Source organism: Mobula hypostoma, chromosome 1 (assembly GCF_963921235.1).
Source record: "Mobula hypostoma chromosome 1, sMobHyp1.1, whole genome shotgun sequence".
NCBI lineage: Eukaryota > Metazoa > Chordata > Chondrichthyes > Myliobatiformes > Myliobatidae > Mobula > Mobula hypostoma.
This window is the reverse complement of record NC_086097.1, coordinates 73388536-73410477: the sequence shown is the minus strand read 5'-3', so window position 1 is coordinate 73410477 and position 21942 is coordinate 73388536. Positions and strand designations below refer to the sequence as shown.

Genomic DNA, 21942 nt, shown 5'->3' with positions numbered 1-21942 from the left:
GTGACTTGTCCTGGGGTTGAAGTCAATCTGTGTCTGTGGGGTGAGGGTGGGGAAGGGTTTGTTTTGCTGTTGTATGTTGGCTGTGTGTTGTTCTATTGAACATGGTGGGCATACTATGCTGGCCTCAGATGGCATTGGTTGATAACACAAACAACATATTTCACTGTATGTTTCAATGTACTTGTGATTAGTAAATGAATCCACTCTAATACCTGCGACAATGACTGTAGATTCAGGTGCAAAGCAGACTATCAGCTTGACATACCCATTTCCTTCCTTTCAAAATGCGCATAGAATGTGTTAAACTCATGGGGAAGTAATGCACGCTTGTTGGCAATGCTGGCCGACTTAGTTCTGTAACCCAGGGGTCCCCAACTTTTTTTGCACTGCGGACCAGTTTAATATTGACAATATTCTTGCGGACCCGCCGACCCGGGGGGGGCGGGGGGATAGGGTTGCCAACGGACAAGAGTAGCAGTCAAATACATTGTGTTTACCCCAAGAAAGACTACAATGACTATGAAGCCTTGCGCGGGCACCAGTGCACATGTGTGACCGTGCCGATTTTTTTCCCCCACAAATCACTTTTGGCGATTCTGCCCAGGGGGGGGGGGGGAGTGTTAATCACGACCGGAATATAGGTGATGAATAAGTGGCTAATACACTCAATTTCGTTTCTAAAAGGGTTTATCTAACAAATTTAATATTAAACACACAGCGCATATTTTCCTTGCATGAATATAGTGATAAGTCAATTATCAGGGGAGCTTGAAGTAAGTGTTGAACAAACTTCCAGTAGAAGTGGCAGAAGCAGGTTCGATATTAACATCTAAAGAAAAATTGGATAGGTATATGGACAGGAAAGGAATGGAGGGTTATGGGCTGAGTGCAGGTCGGTGGGACTAAGTGAGAGTAGCGTTTGGCACGGACTAAAAGGGCAGAGATGGCCTGTTTCTGTGCTGTAATTGTTATTTAGTTATATAAGTCAATAGCATCATAACATTTTAAGTAACATTTGGATATTAAACACACAGCACGTATTTTCCCCGTATAACATATAAAATCATTGCAACACACCAATGTCGCTGAATCAGTGGGAGCCCTGGGCTTGTTTCCCGGCAACAAGACGGTCCCATCGAGGGGTGATGGGAGACAGCGATACTTGAAGGAGGTTCCTTATGTCCAGTCTATTCCGCAATTTAGTTTTCGTTGCATTCATTGCAGAGATATGTTGGAAATGGGAGCAATGTTTTCAGTGCTTTAGTGGCTATCTCAGGATATTTAGCCTTGACTTTGATCCGGAATGCCAGCAGAGATGTTATGTCAAACAAACTTTTCAGCCTACCGTCATTTGCAAGCTCGAGGAGTTGATCTCCTTCCTGCGCTGACATGGATGACGCGCAGGTAATGACCTTGTGTGTGTTCAAGCTCAACAGAGCGTGACAGGGAATGAGGAAGGGTGCAGCTGACTCATATCGCCAAATCATATCATTTCCTCAAGGCCTGGTAGCACATGCTTTGCGACCCGGTGGTTGGGGACCGCTGCTGTAATCTATTATAGCATGTAAGCAGTGAACACAAGTTTGAGCCAACTCATTGTCCATAGACCAGATTTCACACCAAATTTTATCTTATAACAATTCATTTCTCTATTTTGTCCACTCTTCTCTCAAGGGAGCTTTTCCCCTCTCTAGAATTTCGGTGAGATCCAGAAGTCTTTTCTATATATTACGTAGGTATAGATTATTCATTTATAAACCTCCAATGGCATGGCAGCACCATTCTTCTTAGGAGGCTGTGTCACTAAGCAAGACACAGATTCTATCAATACATTTATCATTTTCTTCTCCTTATCCAAGGTGTACAGATACCAATTTCCACACTGTAACACCTTTATGGATTAAGTCAGCTGATGACATGAGACAGCAACTATCTTGAATGCTTCTCATTTATTCTGCTGATCCGATTTATTTTATATTAAAAAAGTATTCAGTGAGATGCAAGACTGTGAGGCTAGTCTGTATTCGAATTGCAAAGCAATACAAGCAAGGAAAAGTTATCCGAATCCATACATATTTCACATAGAGGTAAACAGATTCAAATACAAAAGCTTTCTGCTGGCTTATCCTTTTCACAGGCAATGCAGTATCTTTCCAAGTTGCAAGTGCTGAGGCCCCTTTTCCATCCAATTTATGAGATACCATCAAGTTATTCAAAATAAATTGACTGTGAAAAATTATTCCAAAGATTCATGTTTAAAAATATAAAGTGGTAGGATCTACCATTCAGCTTCAATAGACAGCCACTTAAATTTGTACGATGTAATAACATTTAGATATTAAATACCATTAAATAATTTAAGGCAATATTAATGAAGTTTTGTTCAATCAGAACAGCTGTCTGATTGTCACAGGAAATTTTAATGTACCAGGGCTTCATTAGCATTATTCCAGTGCCTATTAAAATACCAGATTCAATTGCTTTAAAATATTTGAGATGTAAATATGAAAAATACAAAATCCCATTCAGATAACAATTAACATTAGGTGTCAGCTGTTGCTTGGTTGCTAAACTTTCACGTTTGATACAGGCACACAGTTTGTAAGCCTTTCCAGGGGCTTGATATCCAAACTTCATTGATAGCCTAATAGAGTACCAAGAGAGGGTTACACTGTTGGAGGGTATTCCATGAAAAAGACGTCGAACTGAAAGCCCTGCTATATTCACAGATTATTTTTTTTTTAAACAAAGTTTCTTTTTATTCCAGATCTGGCCATCGGCAGAAAGACCAGCATTAATTGCCCATCGCTAATTGGTGTTGATAAGCTAATGACAAGCTGCCTTCTTGAATTCAGATTTTGGTTCAGATGCACCTATTATGCTCTGTGTTGCCATGTTCCAGGATATAAACCCTACAAAGGATCAGCACATATTTTCAAGTCAGGTTAGTGTACATCTTGGAGGAATAGTTGTTGTTGTTTTCATGCCCTGCTAAGCTTGTCCATCTTGCTGGTGGAAGTTCAGAGTTGGTAGCTGCTCTCAGTAGTTAGATGGGTAACTGCAGTTCATTCTCTAGATTGTACAATTACAAAAGGGGTGCTATTGGAAGCGTTCTCCCCAGTGTCTATGAATGAAAAGGAACCCATGGGACTGAACTAGATTACCCTCTGGCTGATTCTGAGAATGCGTTATAAATTAGTGGCATCATTTCTTAAAGGGACTTCACTGGATGTGGAGTGCTTCAGACCATTCAGAGGTCATGAACTGTGCTGCCTGGCCTGCTGCGTTCACCAGCAACTTTGTTGTGTGTTGCTTGAATTTCCAGCATCTGCAGAATTCCTGTTGTCAGCTCTAGAAAACTCTGGTTAGGCCACACTTGGAGTACTGTGTTCAGTTCTGGTCGCCTCACTATAGGAAGGATGTGGAAGCATTGGAAAGGGTACAGAGGAGATTTTCTAGGATGCTGCCTGGTTTAGAGAGCATGCATTATGATCAGAGATTAAGGGAGCTAGGGCTTTACTCTTTGGAGAGGAGGAGGATGAGAGAAGACATGAGAGAGGTATACAAGATATTAAGAGGAATACCTAGAGTGGACAGCCAGTGCCTCTTTCCCAGGGCACCACTGCTCAATACAAGAGGATATGGCTTTAAGGTAAGGGGTGGGAAGTTCAAGGGGGATATTAGAGGAAGGTTTTTTACTCAGAGAGTGGTTGGTGCATGAAATGCACCACCTGAGTCAGTGGTGGAGGTAGATACACTAGTGAAACTTAAGATACTACTAGACAGGTATATGGAGGAACTTAAGATGGGGGGGGTTATATGGGAGGCAGGGTTTAAGGGTTGGCACAACATTGTGGGCCGAAAGGCCTGTACTGTGCTGTACTTTTCTATGTGCTATGTTCTAAAATGCTTATGAAGCCAGATTCCTAATTATTTAAAAACATTCATATATCTCACACTGGGGAATCTGGAGCTTGAGATCAACCTCACGCAGACATTCCTCTAAATAATTACAACTCGTGCAGTTCCTCTCACCCTCAACAATGGTTGAAGACACAAAGGAAAAACATGTTTAAGAATGCAGGAGTAATTCTATGGTGATTGCCAACTTGAAGAATTTTTACAACATAGACCATCAAACAAATTGTGCATTGCATGCACTGCCTGATTACTTCTCTTTTGGCTGGATACTTTTTTGAAATGTTGCATCGGAAGTTTCTTTCAAATGGATACTTGACATAACTGGTCAGGTCTTGATGAAAAGCCTCTGCCCAAATCATCAACTCTTTATTCCCCTCCATAGACACTGCTTCAGAATTCCTCCAGCATATTGTGTGTGTAAGCTCATGACAATCCTTGTAGTGCCTTGTCAAGTCTTTCTAATCATCAGGGCAGGTGGAATTTAATGCAGAAAAGTGCAAGGTGTTACACTTCGTTAGGACCAACCATGGTAGGTCTTAAACAGTGAATGGTAGGGCACTGAGGAGTGTGGTAGTGCAGAGGGATCTGGGAATACAGGTCGATAATTCATAGAAGGTAGCACCACAGGTAGATAGGGTTGTAAAGAAAGCTTTTGGCACATTGACCTTCATTAATCAAAGTACTGAGTACAGGAGATGGGATGTAATGTTGGAGTTGTACAAGGCACTGGTGAGGTCTAGTTTGGAGTATTGTGTACAGTTTTGGTCAACTATCTACAGGAAAGATGTAAATAAGTTTGAAAGAGGACAGAGAAAATTTACAAGGATGTTGCTGGGTCTGGAGGACCTGAGTTATAAGGAAAGATTGAATAGATTAGGACTTTATTCCTTGGAACATGCAAGACTAAGAGGAGATTTGATAGAAGTATACAAAATTTTGTAGGGTATAGATAGAGTAAATGCAAGAGGACTTTTTCCACTGAGGTTAAGTGGGACGACAACCAGAGGTCATGGGTTGAAAGGTAAAAAGTTTGAGGGGAACATGAGGGGAAACTTCTTCACTCAGAGGATCTTGAGAGGGTGGAATGAGCTGTCAGCAAAAATGGCACATTTGAGCTCAATTTCAATGCTTAAGTGAGGTTTGTATAGGTACATTGATGGTAGGGGTAGGGAGGGATATGGTTCTGGTGCAGGTTGATGGGAGAAGGCAGTCTAAATGGTTTTGGCATGGACTAGATGGGTGTACTTTTCTCTGATTCTATCTCAGCAGGTCAGGCAGCAGCTGTGGAGAGAGAGAAACTCTCATATTTTAGGTCTATGATCTTCTTATCCCCAGAACTTTACTAGAATCTCTGCAGCGAAGATGAATCAATCTTCAGGTACCCTGCCTCAAGTGAGTGTGAGGAAACGAAGAGCCAATTAAACAATGAGACTGTTTCTTTCTCTATGGGAATGGCCCAGCCTGCTGAATATTTCCATTATTGATAGATTTTAGTTGAGTATATCTGTTATCTGTCAAGCAGGGTGCCGTGCACAATCCTGATTTGATGGAGGCAGACGTGAAAAGCACGGAGGAACATCTGCTGAAACTTCTGAAATGCCTGTTTCGCTACTGCTGCTACTGTGCGATCCAGAATCTCTGGAGGGGAAGGCCCCGAGTCCTCGGCTTTGCTTGTTGCTTGGCGGCTGAGGCGGGGTCGAAGCACTCGGCAGAGATGGTGCTTGGTGTCGGAGGCTCGAAGTTTTCGGACGGACTCAGAGTCGGCTGTGGTCGGGTGCTTCCAGGGTGCTGCAGCGGCAAGTTTGCGGTGCTGGAGGTTCATGGCAGGGAGAGTTTCTTCCTTCTACCGTCTGCGTGAGATGATGGGCTATTGGGACTTTGAGACTTTTTTTTTTACCGTGCCCATGGTCTGCTCTCATCAAATTGCGGTATTGCTTTGCACTGTTGTAACTATATATTATAATTATGTGGTTTTTGTTAGTTTTAGTCTTGGTCTGTCCTGTGTTTCTGTGATATCATACTGGAGGAACATTGTATCATTTCTTAATGCATGCATTTCTAAATGACAATAAACGAGGACTGAGTGTCCTCATAATCTAATCTAATCTAATCACATGTCCAGCATTTGTAAGATAGGCTTTTCAATGAGTGACATGCTGCAAATGTGACCTGGTAAGGTATCACTTCAGCTATTTCTCCACATCACTGAATAATTCAACAAAGATGACACTGTGCAGATCCAACAGTATTCCCAGCAGAGAGTCCACTACACGTAAAAGGCTTCATGTGTGCATGAACTGTGAAGATATGGAGCAATACAATTAAAAAGTGTATTAAAATAATGTGCAAAGAAAACATTAATTGTAACATGACAAGTAAATAATATTAATTGCTATGATAATCAACTTATTCCATTTACAATGAGAGGTAAATTTAGTAAACCTATGATCGATTTCTTCTCAACCTTACTGCGGATTACTGAGAACCTGATTGGAATACATTATGTTGTACGTACATTTCAGAAATGGACTAGTGCACACATAATAACAGCAGCATAGAATGAAGCAATTCATCCCACTGCATCTCTGCTGGCTCCTTAGAAAAATCCCAGCCAGAGTTCCATTCCCCAGCACTCTAAGGCTTTCTTGCAAATATTTGTACACTTTACTCCTGACTCAACCTCTGTGCTGGCTTTTATTATGTAGGGCATTGAAATGCCTTCACTTTTTAGCAACTTAAACATGCAAAGCCTCCACTGTAATTTTTGGAATAATGGTCACCATCTTCTGAGCTAACATAAAAAATTGGCTTTGGGTTACAATCATTCCAATTACCCAAAGTAATGATAAACTGAAGGGATTATTCTTTATAATCTTCTGAAATGTTATAGGAGTTGAAGTGATATTTTGATTTGAGAGAAACCTAATTAAGATGGAATTTTAATTACACAACAAAATACTTACTATCTTAAACTGTTCACTATTTCAAAACTCCAGTCACTTGCCCAAAATAATGTACTGAATTCATAACCACTCTTGCTGAAATTATGCTAAAGAAAAACTGCATTTTGGAGCAGGAATCACTTTGAAAGAGTATGCATATTAAGTGCCTATTCCACAAAGAAATAGTCTGGGGATTCTATTTTAAGGGTTTTGGCTGTGTGGTGGTAGGAACATCAATGTAATACAAATTCACACCATTCTAAGTTCCATCAGTTACATCTCAAAAAAGTATTGACACATCCTATCAATATGTCATGACATTACAAATTTCAACTATATTTCTGTGAATGCAAGCTTAATTCAGGATGTCTAGTTTAGTAACCCACACAAACAAGCCTGCTACAAAGCCAATGAGATACATTTGCTGGAGATGAGAGTAGACAAGATAATGTGATATGTTCTAGACCTGAGACCGCAGACACACTTGGTGCTGCGGCCCCCAGGTGGATTCAATTGAGTTTGCTGAGAGAAATCTAAGATAAAAGTCAAAGGTGCCATTTGCTCCACAGTAATGAAGTATCAGGTCTTTATATTGCACATTTACCATGGTACTAGCGATCTGGTTACTGGGTCAACACCAGATGCATAATTACTATTCTCCTTCTCTTGGGATCAAGGGTGATTTAATTCCATGATGGCTCTGTGGATTCCAGGGAGCTCATGAAGCCATTAAAACTACAGACTCTTTCACAAATGAACCAGATGCAGGCGAGTAAAACAGGCAGTGGGTAGTTTGTGAGGTGGTTTCACTTCTTCCACTGTTTTCCCAGAGCTTTTGTGCTCTCCCACCACATGACCTCAATGTTCTAAATGTTCCCCCACTTTGAGTGATCACAGGCATCTTAGAGAAGGCAAATATTCACAACATATCTGACCAGAGTCCTCAATACCCCAGCACAGCCTTGGATCAAGTACTGAACAAGGCATTTGAAGATCAAGATTTCAGCCTGGCACAAAGCTTATTGTCTCCTGAGCAGCAACAAACGCTGCCCTCCTGGGACCCAGACCCCTTAAACCATAGAAACTACAGCACAGAAACAGGCCTTTTGGACCTTCTTGGCTGTGCCGAACCATTTTCTGCCTAGTCCCACTGACCTGCACATGGACCATATCCCTCCATACACCTCCCATCCATGTATCTGTCCAATTTATTCTTAAATGTTACAAAAGAACCCGCATTTACCACCTCGTCTGGCAGCTCATTCCATACTCCCACCACTCTCTGTGTGAAGAAGCCCCCCCTAATGTTCCCTTTAAACTTTTCCCCCCTCACCCTTAACCCATGTCCTCTGGTTTTTTTCTCCCCTTGCCTCAGTGGAAAAAGCCTGCTTGCATTCACTCTATCTATACCCATCATAATTTTATATACCTCTATCAAATCTCCCCTCATTTTTCTACGCTCCAGGGAATAAAGTCCTAACCTATTCAACCTTTCTCTGTAACTGAGTTTCTCAAGTCCCGGCAACATCCTTGTAAACCTTCTCTGCACTCTTTCAACCTTATTTATATCCTACCTGTAATTTGGTGACCAAAACTGAACACAATACTCCAGATTCGGCTTCACCAATGCCTTATACAACCTCATCATAACATTCCAGCTCTTACACTCAATACTTTGATTAATAAAGGCCAATGTACCAAAAGCTCTCTTTACGACCCTATCTACCTGTGACGACACTTTTAGGGAATTTTGTATCTGTATTCCCAGATCCCTCTGTTCCACTGCACTCCTCAGTGCCTTACCATTAACCCTGTATGTTCTACGTTGGTTTGTCCTTCCAATGTGCAATACCTCACACTTGTCAGTATTAAACTCCATCTGCCATTTTTCAGACCATTTTTCCAGCTGGTCCAAGTCCCTCTGCAGGCTCTGAAAACCTTCCTCACTGTCTACTACACCTCCAATCTTTGTATCATCAGCAAACTTGCTGATCCAATTTACCACATTATCATACAGATCATTGATATAGATGACAAATAACAATGGACCCAGCATTGATCCCTGTGGCACACCACTGGTCACAGGCCTCCACTCAGAGAAGCAATTCTCTACCACCACTCTCTGGCTTCTTCCATCGAGCCAATGTCTAATCCAATTTACCACCTCTCCATATATACCTAGCGACTGAATTTTCCTAACTAACCTCCCATGCGGGACCTTGTCAAAGGCCTTACTGAAGTCCACGTAGACAATATCCACTGCCTTCCCTTCATCCACTTTCCTGGTAACCTCCTCGAAAAACTCCAACAGATTGGTCAAACATGACCTACCACGCACAAAGCCATGTTGACTCTCCCTAATAAGCCCCTGTCTATCCAAATGCTTGTAGATTCTGTCTCTTAGTACTCCCTCCAATAACTTACCTACTACTGACGTTAAACTCACCGGCCTATAATTTCCCGGATTACTTTTCGATCCTTTTTTAAACAACGGAACAACATGAGCCACTCTCCAATCCTCCGGCACTTCACCCGTAGACAGCGACATTTTAAATATTTCTGCCAGGGCCCCTGCAATTTCAACACTAGTCTCCTTCATGGTCCGAGGGAACACTCTGTCAGGTCCCAAGGATTTATCCGCTTTAATTTTCCTCAAGACAGCAAGCACCTCCTCCTTTTTAATCTGTACAGTTTCCATGGTCTCACTACTTGATTCCCTCAATTCCATAGATTTCATGCCAGCTTCCTTAGTAAATACAGACACAAAAAACCTATTTAAGATCTCCCCCATTTCCTTTGGTTCCGCACAAAGCCGACCACTCTGATCTTCAAGAGGACCAATTTTATCCCTTACAATCCTATTGCTCTTAATATACTTGTAAAAGCTCTTTGGATTATCCTTCACTTTGACTGCCAAGGCAACCTCATGTCTTCTTTTAGCCCTCCTGATTTCTTTCTTAAGTATTTTCTTGCACTTCTTATACTCCTCAAGCACCTGATTTACCCCGTTTCCTATACATTTCATACAACTCCCTCTTCTTTATCAGAGTTGCAATATCCCTTGAGAACCAAGGTTCCTTATTCCTATTCACCTTGCCTTTAATCCTGACAGGAACATACAAACTCTGCACTCTCAAAATTTCCCCTTTGAAGGCTTCCCACCTATCAATCACATCTTTGCCAGAGAACAACCTGTCCCAATCCATGCTTTTTAGATCCTTTCTCATATCTTCAAATTTGGCCTTCTTCCAGTTCAGAACCTCAACCCTAGGACCAGATCTATCCTTGTCCATGATCAAACTGAAACTAATGGTGTTATGATCACTGGAACCAAAGTGCTCCCCTACACAGACTTCCGTCACTTGCCCTAATTCGTTACCTAACAGGAGATCCAATATTGCATCCCCTCTAGTTGGTCCCTCTATATATTGATTTAGAAAACTTTCCTGAACACATTTTACAAACTCTAAACCATCTAGACTCCTAACAGTATGGGAGTCCCAATCAATGTATGGAAAATTAAAATCCCTACCACCACAACTTTATGTTTCCTGCAGTTGCCTGCTATCTCTCTGCAGATTTGTTCTTCCAAGTCTCGTTGACTATTGGGTGGTCTGTAATACAATCCCACTAATGTGGCCATACCTTTCCTGTTTCTCAGCTCCACCCATAAGGACTCAGTAGACAAGCCCTCTAATCTGTCCCGCCTGAGCACTACTGTAATATTTTCCCTAACAAGCAATGCTACTCCCCCACCTTTCATTCCTCTGCCTCGATCACATCTGAAACATCGGAACCCTGGAATATTAAGCTGCCAGTCCTGCCCCTCCTGTAGCCAAGTTTCACTAATTGCTACAACATCATAATTCCACATGTCAATCCACGCCCTCAACTCATCCGCCTTCCCCGCAATACTCCTAGCATTGAAATATATACACCTCAGAAGATTTTTACCATCACTCACAAACTTTCTATCAGCGGATTTGCTTAAACCTTCAACATCATTTATTTTCACCCCAGCCACACTGTCAGCTCTGGCACTCTGGTTCCCATCCCCCTGCAAATCTAGTTTAAAGCCTCCCCAATAGCACTAACAAACCTCCCTGAAAGGATATTGGTCCCCCTGTGGTTCAAGTGTAACCCGTCTCTCTTGTACAGGTCCCACCTGCCCCAGAAGACGTCCCAATGATCCTGAAATCTGAAACCCTGCCCCCTACACCAGTTCCTCAGCCACTTGTTCCTCCTCCAGAGCATCCTATTCCTACCCTCACTGGCACCTAGCACAGGTAGCAATCCTGAGATTACCACCCTTGAGGTCCTGCTTTTCAACTTCCTACCAAGCTCTCTATACTCACTGTCCAGGACCTCTTCACTCTTCCTTGCTATGTCATTGTTACCGTTGTGCACCACGACATCCGGCTGATCACCCTCCCACTTCAGAATGTCATGCAATCGATCAGAGACATCCTTGACCCTGGCACCTGGGAGGCAACAAACCATCTTGGATTCTCTGTCACGACCACAGAACCTTCTATCTGCACCTCTAACTATCGAGTCCCCTATCACTACCGCTCTCCTCTTTCTCCCCCCCTCCCTTCTGCACTGCAGAGCCAGACTCAGTGCCAGAGATCCGGCTACTGCAGCTAGTCCCAGGTAAGTCATCCCCCCCTCAACAGTATCCTTGCAGTAAGACTTCACAAGACACTGGAAAAGTGCCATCAACAGTTTTCTTCAAAATCCTCAAATTCAGTGGAAAGGCAAGTAAACAAGCATCGATAACTCAAGAGATTCTGCAGATGCTAGAAATCCAGAGTAACACACACAAAATGCTGGAGGGACTCAGCAAGTTGGACAGCATCAACAGAAATGAATAAACAGTCAATGTTTTGGGGAGAGACCATTCATCAAGACTGGAAAGGAATGAAAAGATGGCAGAATATGACAGTAGGGGGAAGGGATCAAACATCAATGCCCGCTATAGGTTGTCAGTTACAATAGGCAAGCCATGTTGTTTACACACTCCTCATCATAAAGTCATAGAAAAGTATTGCACAGAAACAGGTCTTTCGACCCTTCGAGTCCATGCCAAAACCATTTAAACTGCCTACTCCCATCAACCTGCATTGGGACCATAGCCCTCCATAACTTTACTATCCATGTACCTATCCAAACTTCTAAAAAAAACTCCTGAAAAACAGTATTCTGAACTCTCTTATGGGAAGAAATTAACAGGTAGGCAGAAATTAACAAAGCCTCCAAAAAACATCTTCACTGACTCTCAAAGCTCTGGCCTAACACCTGACAAAGAACTCACCTGGAAGTCTACTCTGGTCTGGCACTATCTGCCCCATTTGTAGAAGAGTCTGGGAACGTAACTGCAGTGCACTTTGTTAAGGCTGCATTCTGAAGACTCTGTGAGCCAATAGTAGAGGAAGTCAATGTTTACCATGGTTGATGAAGTGCCAATCAGGCAGATTGATTTGTCTCGAATCATGTCAAGCTCTTTGCATGTTGCTAGCTCTGCACTCATGCAGGTGAGTGGAAAACATTTCATCACACCTCGTCTAACCTTTGTACATGGTGGAAAAGCATTATTTTGTTAAGAAACATATCAATTGGCACAGGTTAACCAGCCTCAGATTAACTCTTGCAGTCACAATAACTAAGGGTGGTTGGGTGGTTTGCGAGATGAGCTTGGTGATGTTTTTGATGGTGAATTCAGTAGCTTGTTTTAATCTCTCCTACCAGGGTCACCGTCTGGCACTTCTGTGTCATCAATGTTACTTGTCACTTATCATTCCATGCCTGAATAATGTCTTGGTCTTGTTACAGGCAATCACGGACAGTTTCATTTGTCTAAGGGCTGTAAAGACAATTGAACACCGTGCCATCAAAAGTGAACATTCCCACTTCAGACCCTGTGATGTGTGGAGCTGGGAAGATTGACTTTGACCCATTTCTATTTGTGCAAGTTATGACTCCAGCCATGTGAGTTTCTCTTTGATACTGTTGGAGTTCAGCTCTACCATTTCCCTTAATGCTGCCTTGACATCACAGTCAAGGTTCACAAGGAGACTGATGAGATCTGGGAGTGTATTGATCCTGGCACAACAAAACTGGGCATCAGCAAGTAAATTATTGGTGAACAAGTGCCAAACAGCTTCCATAAATTTGTTGATGATTGAGAATGCGTTGATAAGACAGTAATCTGCCAGACTTGAATTGTCCTGCTTTTTGAGAATCAGAATCAGAATCAGGTTTATTATCACCGGCATGTGACGAGAAATTTGTTAATTTAGCAGCAGCAGTTCAATGCAATACATAAAATAGAATAAATGAATCAATCTAATTCAGTATAGGTATCCTGAATAGATTAAAAATCGTGTAAAAAGCAGAAATACTGTATACTAAAAAAGTGAGGTAGTGTCCAAAGGGTTCAATGTCCGTTTAGGAATTGGATGACAGAGGGAAAGTAGCTGTTTCTGGATCGCTGAGTGTGTGCCTTCAGGCTTCTGTACCTCCTACCTGATGGTAACAGTGAGAAAAGGGCATGCCCTGGGTGCTGGAGGTCCTTAATAATGGATGCTGCCTTTCTGAGACACCGCTCCTTGAAGATATCTTGGGTACTTTGTAGGCTAGTACCATACCCCATACCAGACAGTGATGCAGCCTGTCAGAATGCTCTCCCTGGTCATCTATAGAAGTTTTTGAGTATATTTGTTGACATACCAAATCTCTTCAAACTCCTAATAAAGTATACCCGCTGTCTCGCCTTCTTTATGACTACATCAATATGCTGGGACCAGGTTAGTTCCTCAGAGATCTTGACACCCAGGAACTTGAAACTGCTCACTCTCTCCACTTCTGATCCCTCTATGAGGATTGGTATGCGTTCCTTCACCTTACACTTCCTGAAGTCCACAATCAGTCCTTTCATCTTACTGATGTTCAGGGCTAGCTTGCTACTGTAGCACCACTCCACTAGTTGGCACATCTCATTCCTGTATGCCCTCTCGTCACCACCTGAGATTCTACCAACAATAGTTGTATCATCAGCAAATTTATAGATGGTACTTGAGCTATGCCTAGCCACACAGTCATGGATATAGAGAGAATAGAGCAGTGGGCTACCACACACCCCTGAGGTGCGCCAGTGTTGATCGTCAGCGAGGAGGAGATGTTACCACTAATCCACACAGATTGTGGTCTTCCAGTTAGGAAATTGAGGATCCAATTGCAGAGGGAGGTACTGAGGCCCAGGTTCCGCAACTTCTCAATCAGGATTGTGGGAATGAAGGTCTTAAATGCTGAATGGGACATATCTGGCTAATCTTCCACATTGTTGAATAGATGTCAATGAACAGCTTGGCTTGAGGCACAGCTAGTTCTAGAGTGTACGTTTTCAATGCTGCTGTAGGGAATTTTTCTGGTCTGATCACTTTTACCATATCCTGTGTTCTCATCAGTTTCCTGATATTACAGGAACTGAACAGATTTAGCTGGTGATTTGCTTTTGTGACAGTGGGGATCTCAAACTGGATCATCTGTTCTGTACTTCTGACTGAATATAGTAACAACTAATTAAGACTTTTCTTCAGCATTAACACGTTGGGTCCCAATATCATCGGTACGAAGACATTCTTGAAGTCTTTTTGTCTGAATAACTGCTCACCACCATTCATGAATAGACGTGGTAGGGCTACTGAGCCACTTATCTGAGTTGCAGGCTGTGTGACTGTTCAGCTTTGACTTTTGCATGTTGTTCAGTACACATCGATCCTAAATGTTACTCCACTGGGCCAGAACATCATGATGTGTGATGTTGCTCCCAACATGCCCTCCTGCACTCATTGAATCAGGGCTGATCTCTTGGTATCATATTTATAGTGGGAGACATGATGGGCCATGAGGTTTATAGAATTTGGTAGAGTACACTTCTACTACTGTTACTACTGGTAATGGTCCATGAGCTGTATGAATACCCACTTTTGATGTGCCTGATCATTTCTACCCCACTCAGCAATTTGTAGAGCTATACGACACATTGGAGGTTGTCTTTGATGTGAGATTACTTGTTACTTTGTTGACAAGTCAAAGATCCAAAAGGCATTAAATGACTATTGAAAGCATTGGTAAAAGCCTTCATATCCAACAGTATGCCATTAACTAATCTCCAAAGGTAGTTCATGTCTTCAGGCAGCCTGATTCAACATTGACAGCAGGTGCAAGGATGTTTGGGATATTGTATTCACCTCTGGTCACCATTAACCTGGAAAGAGTGCAGAGGAGATTTACAAGGATGCTGTCGGGACTCAAGGGACTGAATTACATTGAGCAGGATGGGAAAAGTGGAGCACAGGTGAATGGGGAGTGATCTTATAGACGTGTATAAAGTTACGAGGATCATAGGTAGGGTGAAGGTGCAGAGTCTTTTCCCTCAGAGTTGGGAAGTGAAATCTATGCCCTCCAGTTCATAAGATCAGAGTTTATTCGGTACCTGAGGGGCAACATTTTCACCCAGACAGTGATCCATCTACGGAATAAGTTGCCAGTGGAAATCGTTGAGGTAGGTACACTAACAAGGTACTTCGAGAGGTACCTGGCTAGGAAAGGATTAGAGACAACCAAGGACAAATGGGACTAACTTACGTGAGAATCTTGGTCAGCATGGACCAGGCTAGGTTCTCTCTGACTCTAAGTGATCAGAGCAATTTCTTCCTTCTGCATCTTAATAAAGGTGGCTGGATTACCTTGTAGCTGTTGGACAGAAAGCTTACTAAAGGTTGAGGGAGGGATAATGCATTTAAGTTCAGCAATTGCTGGCTAATTCTCCTGGCTTTAAAATAGATATCACTTTGGATGCCGCCTGCCTTTGAGGACTTCCTTAGTCGGAGAAACAAGGCTGGCAAAACACAGCCATTTGTTTGTATCAAGGAATACAGGACACATGCGAGTAATCCAAGCAGCCAGGCCTGGTACCCATCGGTAGAGTGATCAGCTTTCTAAACCATGCAAGCTGCTGTAAAGGTAGAGGAGAAAATGTGGAGAGCTTAAGCTTCACTCTGTGCTAAAGTGGTAGATATTGCTTTGGAGTTAGTAGGTCAGGTACCATAACATTTGCACAAGCCTTCAGCATCTCTTGGAGACCAGAAGAGACCACTATGTCTTCAGATCAAATTCCAGGATTGCCTGGGAAATCTGTCTGACAGTTCTTTCTCTCCAAAATAAACTATCCGAGGAAGGAATTAGTGCTTTTTAAGGTGAAGGAATTAAGGCCATACAAGCTCCTTAAGGAAAAGGAGACACTATAAATTATAAGGGGGCTGTCAAGTTTATAAAATATTGAATATTGAAAATTTAATTCCAAATTTCACACAAACTGCGACAATAACTACAGCTGGAATGCGAGTTACACTGGCTACAAGAATAAACCCAGCTCCTGAAAAATAGTAGTCTGTGAAGTTATCAGGTATTTACAGAATTGTATCAAGTACGGAAAACTTGGGGCTTTCATGCCAAAAGATTGGGGAGCACTGGTTAAGGAACGCAGAAGCGCTGCTGCTAAAACTTAGTGCCCTGCAACTTGGCTTTGCCTGGGATCAGCATTTCACAGATCAATTTCTTCAGCTTCTTTGGATAATTCTGGCAATAGTTCCTCACTTTCAGCAACAGGACAAAATGGAAAAACATGTTTGGTCATTCCAGCAAGCAAAGAGTGCCTAAGCTGTGGCGAGGATTTGTACTTCAATACCTACAAACATAATTATGGGGTGGTGTAAAGAGTTTTTGAGAATTTTACAGGACCACCTGAGCTGCCATTGTCTGCTGTTGTTTGTCATGAGTCAGTATAGGTAGCAGTGGCAGCATAAATGAGATCAAAAGAGGCTGGTGTTCAACCTAATTGCTCATTTGCACAGTCCATAAAAATGCATCACCACCCTGATAATTTGGACATCTTACACTGTTCCTGCTTGTCTTTTTTAATCTCCTGCATGGCTTTGAACTGAACATAAAGCACAGCACACAGCACTAGCCTGCTAAATGTTACTTAGCTTAACGTCATTTTAACAAAGAGAGAAAAAGTAAGATAATCTCTGGAAAACATTATTCCAAACTCATGGCTTTACAAATATCAAGAGGTATTGCTTTTAACCTCACGCAGAACATAGCCACTTCTATTACGAAAATTTTCAGTAACGCTGTCTATTTCAAACTCTTCTTTCACTCTGTCAAGCTCTAAGAATGACAGACAAGGTGCACTCTGGGACAGAAACAAAATAAAAGAAATGCTGATTAATCCTCCTCAGCACTATGCCTCAGTCACTACTGTTGAAAGATGCCACTTGACATCAGCAGAAATTCCATTACCCATGTCATGCATCCCACCTTCCAAATAAGACTTCCAAATTGATGCCACATCACAATCCACCTTCCAAAAATTCTAATGAACAGACACACTACACTATAATACTTTGAATTTGCAACTATTCTGGATCTAGAGTGAAACTACCATGCTGAGATATCTTAAGGTCAAAAGTACACATCAACACTGTTAAGGGTCTTGCCATTAACAGCACACTGTCCCTTTACATTTGATCTCCCAAAGAGCAATACTTAACACATGGTCAGGTTAAACTCCATTTGCCATATCTCTGCCTAAATCTGCAACTGATCTATATTCCAATGTATCTTTTGCCAGTTTTCTACACTATCCATAACACCACCAATCATCATATTGTCTGCAAACTTAGTAACTCAACTATTTAAGTTGTAATCTGGGTCATATATATCACAAACAGCAGAGGTCCCAATATGGGAAACCATTAATCACAGGTTTCCAACCAGAGTAAGTCCCATATACCAGTGCTCTTTGTCTTCTATGGACAAGCCAATTATGAGTCCAAACATGGACTCACCGTGGATCCCATGCATCTTTATTTTCTGGAAGAACTTTCCACAAAGAACCTGTCAAACACCTTACTAAAATTCATGTAGACAGCATCCATAGTTCTACCCTCAATCACATTTGTCAGTCCCTCAATAAACTCAACTGAGTTAGTGAGTACTGTTGAAATGTTTCGGCCTGAAATGTCGACTGTTTATTCATTTCCATAGATGCTGCTTGACCTGCTGAGTTCCTCCAGCATTTTGTGTGTTTTGCCTTGGATTTCCAGCATCTGCAGATTTTCCTCGAGTTTGAGTTGGTGAGACGTGACCTTGTCAAGGCTCCAGCAATCACACCTCTTGCTCCTCTCAATAACATGGGGTATAATCTCATCTTGCCCGAGGGTCCTAGCCACCTTTATTTTCTTTGAGATCCAACACAACCTGCTCCTTTATTTTGAAATGCACAAGCACATTAGCATGCTTCACACTGATCACCCTGTGCTCCATGTCCTTCTTGGTGGCAAGTACTAATGCAAAATACTCAAAGCACAGGCTCCCTCCTTTATCCTTGAGTAGCTCTATCCACTCCCTGGTCACCCTCTTGATGGATGCATAGAATGCCTTGGGGATTGTCTTTAACTCTACTTGCTAAGGACTTTTCAAGGCCCCTCCTAGCTTCCTAAATTCCTTTCCTGAGTTATTTATTGTCATCTTTATAATCCTCAAGGCTTCTATTTGACTTCAACTTCCTAAACCTTATATATGCTTCATTTTACTTCTTGACTAACTCCACTACATCTCTTGACATCCAACGTTCTCTTACCTTGCCATCCTTGTCCTTCCTTCTTACTGGAATAATTCTGTGCCTTGTATTATGTGCAGTTGGTCTTTACACACCCTCCACGTGTCATGACATGTGACTTTCCCTAGGTCCTGCTCCAATTTAATACTCTCCCACAAGGTCCACACTTAACCTTGTCTATCTTACTGTTCCCAAACTGTTCTCCGACTGAAAGGTCCGTCATTTGGCCATGCTCATTTCTCGATTTAAAGTTCAATATGGTCCATCTTTTAGTTGGACCATCCACATATTGATTTAAGAAACCCCCCTGATTGTACCTAACAAATCTTGCCACGTCTAAATCTCTCGCACTAGGGAGATCTGAGTCTATACCGGGGAAATTGAAGTCACCCACTACAACAATCCTAATCTTTCTGCTTATCTGTGCTTCAATGGCCCAGTGAGTATTGGGGTGTCTGTAGTATAATCCCAGACTGATTGCTACTTTCTGATTTTTGAGTTCTGAAAAAACAATTTCCAGATTTTATTTCTAGAAAATTTGTATCCCTGAACCCTTGAGTCAGTGTTAGAATTTTATAAATCATAACTTACAAAACATAAAATTATCCATAAAATAAAAACAAACAGGGCAGAAATAAATATCAATATAATAACCATGTGTGCCTATTTAACAGAAAAGGCTGCCATTCAGCAATATGCTTCACCACTACATTCACCACTATTCCCCCCCGCCCAGGAAACCTAAATATTTGCCCCATTTTTGTGTATAGGTGTCCAATCTATCAAACTGTTTGTAGGACATGCGTTCAAAAGCTGCCACTTTGGCTAATTCTGTGACGCACTCCTGAAATGATGGTCCCCCCAAGTTCCTCCAACCTCCAAGTATAATTTGTCTTCCTACCATTATACTTGTCTGGATCCAATTTTGAGAGTGTTTAATATATTATTATTATGCCTTTACTCTTAGACATTTAGCATATTGGTCTCTCCCTCCGGAAAGAGTGCTTCTTTGGTATTGTATTGAGTGTTCTGCTCTTCCTCCCATCTCTCCATTACAGCGTTCGTCCATCAAGTTACTTCCTGAGGCAAGGTCTCACACAATTATATCGCATATGCATTTGTTTTGGAATAAGACAGCTAGATTATTTAAATTTAATCCATATTTAAATGAAGCCTTGAGTATCTGTATGAATCTGAAATTGCGTATTAGTAAGTCCCCTTTCTTCTGGAGGGAATGGCAAGGGAAAGGCATTATTAGGTTGGGAGACCTTCATAATGGTAATAGTTTAAAATCTTTTAATCAATTAATCTAACAGTATGATATTTCTAGGTCACAATTTTGGAGATAGCTTCAACTGCGCCAATTGCTACATACAACTTTTGGCTCTACACAGCAACCCCCACAAGTTGCTACGATATTGTCTACTGTACTGGCTGCATATGGTAAAGATCACAAAGCTTCAACTTATTATTCAGCTTTAACACAAATTTCCGGGAACAAAATTCTGTTGGGTCTTAAAAAAGCATGGGAAAAAGAGCTGAGTGTGACTTTTGAGACAAAAGAGTGGGACAAAATTTGCAAAAATGTCAAAACAATGTCAAGAGACATGAGGGTACGCCTTATTCAGTTTAAGATCCTACACCGTTTCTATTGGACTCCAGCAAGGTTACATAGACTAGGGTTGAAAACCACCCCTGAATGCTGGCACTGTAGGGCGGATAAAGGGGACTTAGTACATGCACTCTGGTCCTGTCCCAGGACTCAAGGATTTTGGATTATGATACTTAAGTATATTGGTGAAGTTTCAGGTATTCAACTCCCTTTCTGCCCTAGACTTCTCGTCTTGGGAGACACATTTGGGTTACTTGGGGATAAACACTCTCAAAATTTTTGAGTTCTAATGGATGAGCCCTCCAGAGTGCAGCTGTGATACTGCCTCTGATTAATAGCGCAACTCCACCCCCTTTTACCTCCTCTATCTTCTCTGAAACATCAGCACTCTGGAACATTAAGCATCCATTCCTGTCTCTCCCTCTCTCAACCAAGTCTCTGTTATGCCACATCATCATAGTTCCATGTACTGAAGTTCATCACCCATATCCAGAATGCTCTTAGCATTAAAATACACACACTTCAAACCGGCCATCTTATTATATCCATTATTTTAAGATAATATCCATTATATTTAAGGCCAAATCTGTTCTTACTGGTCATGATATCTGTCTTCCTCTCATCCCTGCATTTTCTGACCTCAACTTCCCATCTCCCTGCCAAACTAGTTTAGATCTCCCTGAGTAGCACCAGTGAACCTCCCAGCCAGGATACTGGTTCACCTTCAGTTAAGGTACAACCCATCCTTCTAATACTGGTCATTACTGCCCCAGAAAAAGTTCTAGTGATCCAAGAACCGGAAACCCTGCCCCCTGCAAACATACATTCATCCATCCTTTCTATTCTGTATTTGCTGGAGTTTAGAAGAATGGGGAGAGGGATGTCAGTGGACATGGAGAGGGTGTTTCCTATGCAGAGGAAGTCTAAGACCAGAGGTCATGGTCTCAAGATACAAGAATACTCCTTTAAAAACAATTAGTTTATTTACTGACACAACGCAGAATAACCCCTTCTGGCCAAATGAGCCACACTGCCCAGTAACCCACCTATTTAATCCTGGCCTAATCACAGGACAACTTACAATGACCAATTAACCTATTAATCAATACATCTTCCGATTGTTGGATGAAACTGGAGCACCTGATGCACACCCACACAGTCACAGAGAAAACATACAAACTCCTTACTGATGGCACTGTGTCGAACTCCGAACACCCCAGGCTACAATAGCATTGCCATAACTGCTACTCTATTGTGGCACCCCAAAAACAAAACTGAAATGAGGAGGAACTTCTTTAGCCAAAGGGTGATGAATCTGTGGAAGCAAGTCATTGGGTATATTTAAAGCAGAGGTTGATAGATTCTTGATTAATAAAGGTGTCGAAGGTTACAGGGAGAGGACAAAAGAATGGGTTTGAAAGGGAAAATAAATCAGCCATGATTGAATGGTGGAGCAGACTCAACGGGCTGAATGGTTTAATTCTGTTCCTAGGTCTTATGGTCTTATTCCTGCCCTGACAAGCACATGGCACCGGGAGTAATCCAAAGATTGCTGCCTTCAAGGCTCTGATCTTCAGACTCTTTCCTAGCTCTCTACAGTCACTGTGCAGGACCCCTTCCCCCTTTCTACCCACGTCACTGGTACCAATGTGCACCACCATCTCTGATTTTCACACTCCCCCACAAGAATGCTCTGTAACTGCTTTGAGAAATCCTTCACCCTGGCCCCCAGGGGACAATTAATCCTTCTGGTTTCTTTTCCATGGCCATGGAATCTC

The 21942-nt window shown here is 42.0% G+C and overlaps 1 protein-coding gene and 1 long non-coding RNA gene across 4 annotated transcripts in view; one reads left to right on the top strand and one right to left on the bottom strand.

Annotated features, from left to right (window-relative positions):
- The window catches only part of LOC134347966 (uncharacterized), an 86713-nt gene extending 79968 nt beyond the window's left edge, over positions 1–6745 (top strand). The window contains exons 3-4 of one of the 2 annotated variants that reach the window (XR_010018309.1): positions 2768–2944; positions 5444–6745. This is a non-coding gene — a long non-coding RNA (uncharacterized LOC134347966). Of the gene's footprint in view, positions 1–2767; positions 3737–5443 lie in introns of those variants that run through there. The other variant, XR_010018310.1, reaches the window with a different exon arrangement.
- Positions 1–21942, bottom strand: part of stxbp6 (syntaxin binding protein 6 (amisyn)) — a 395650-nt gene that overhangs the window by 82308 nt on the left and 291400 nt on the right. The window lies entirely within an intron of this gene.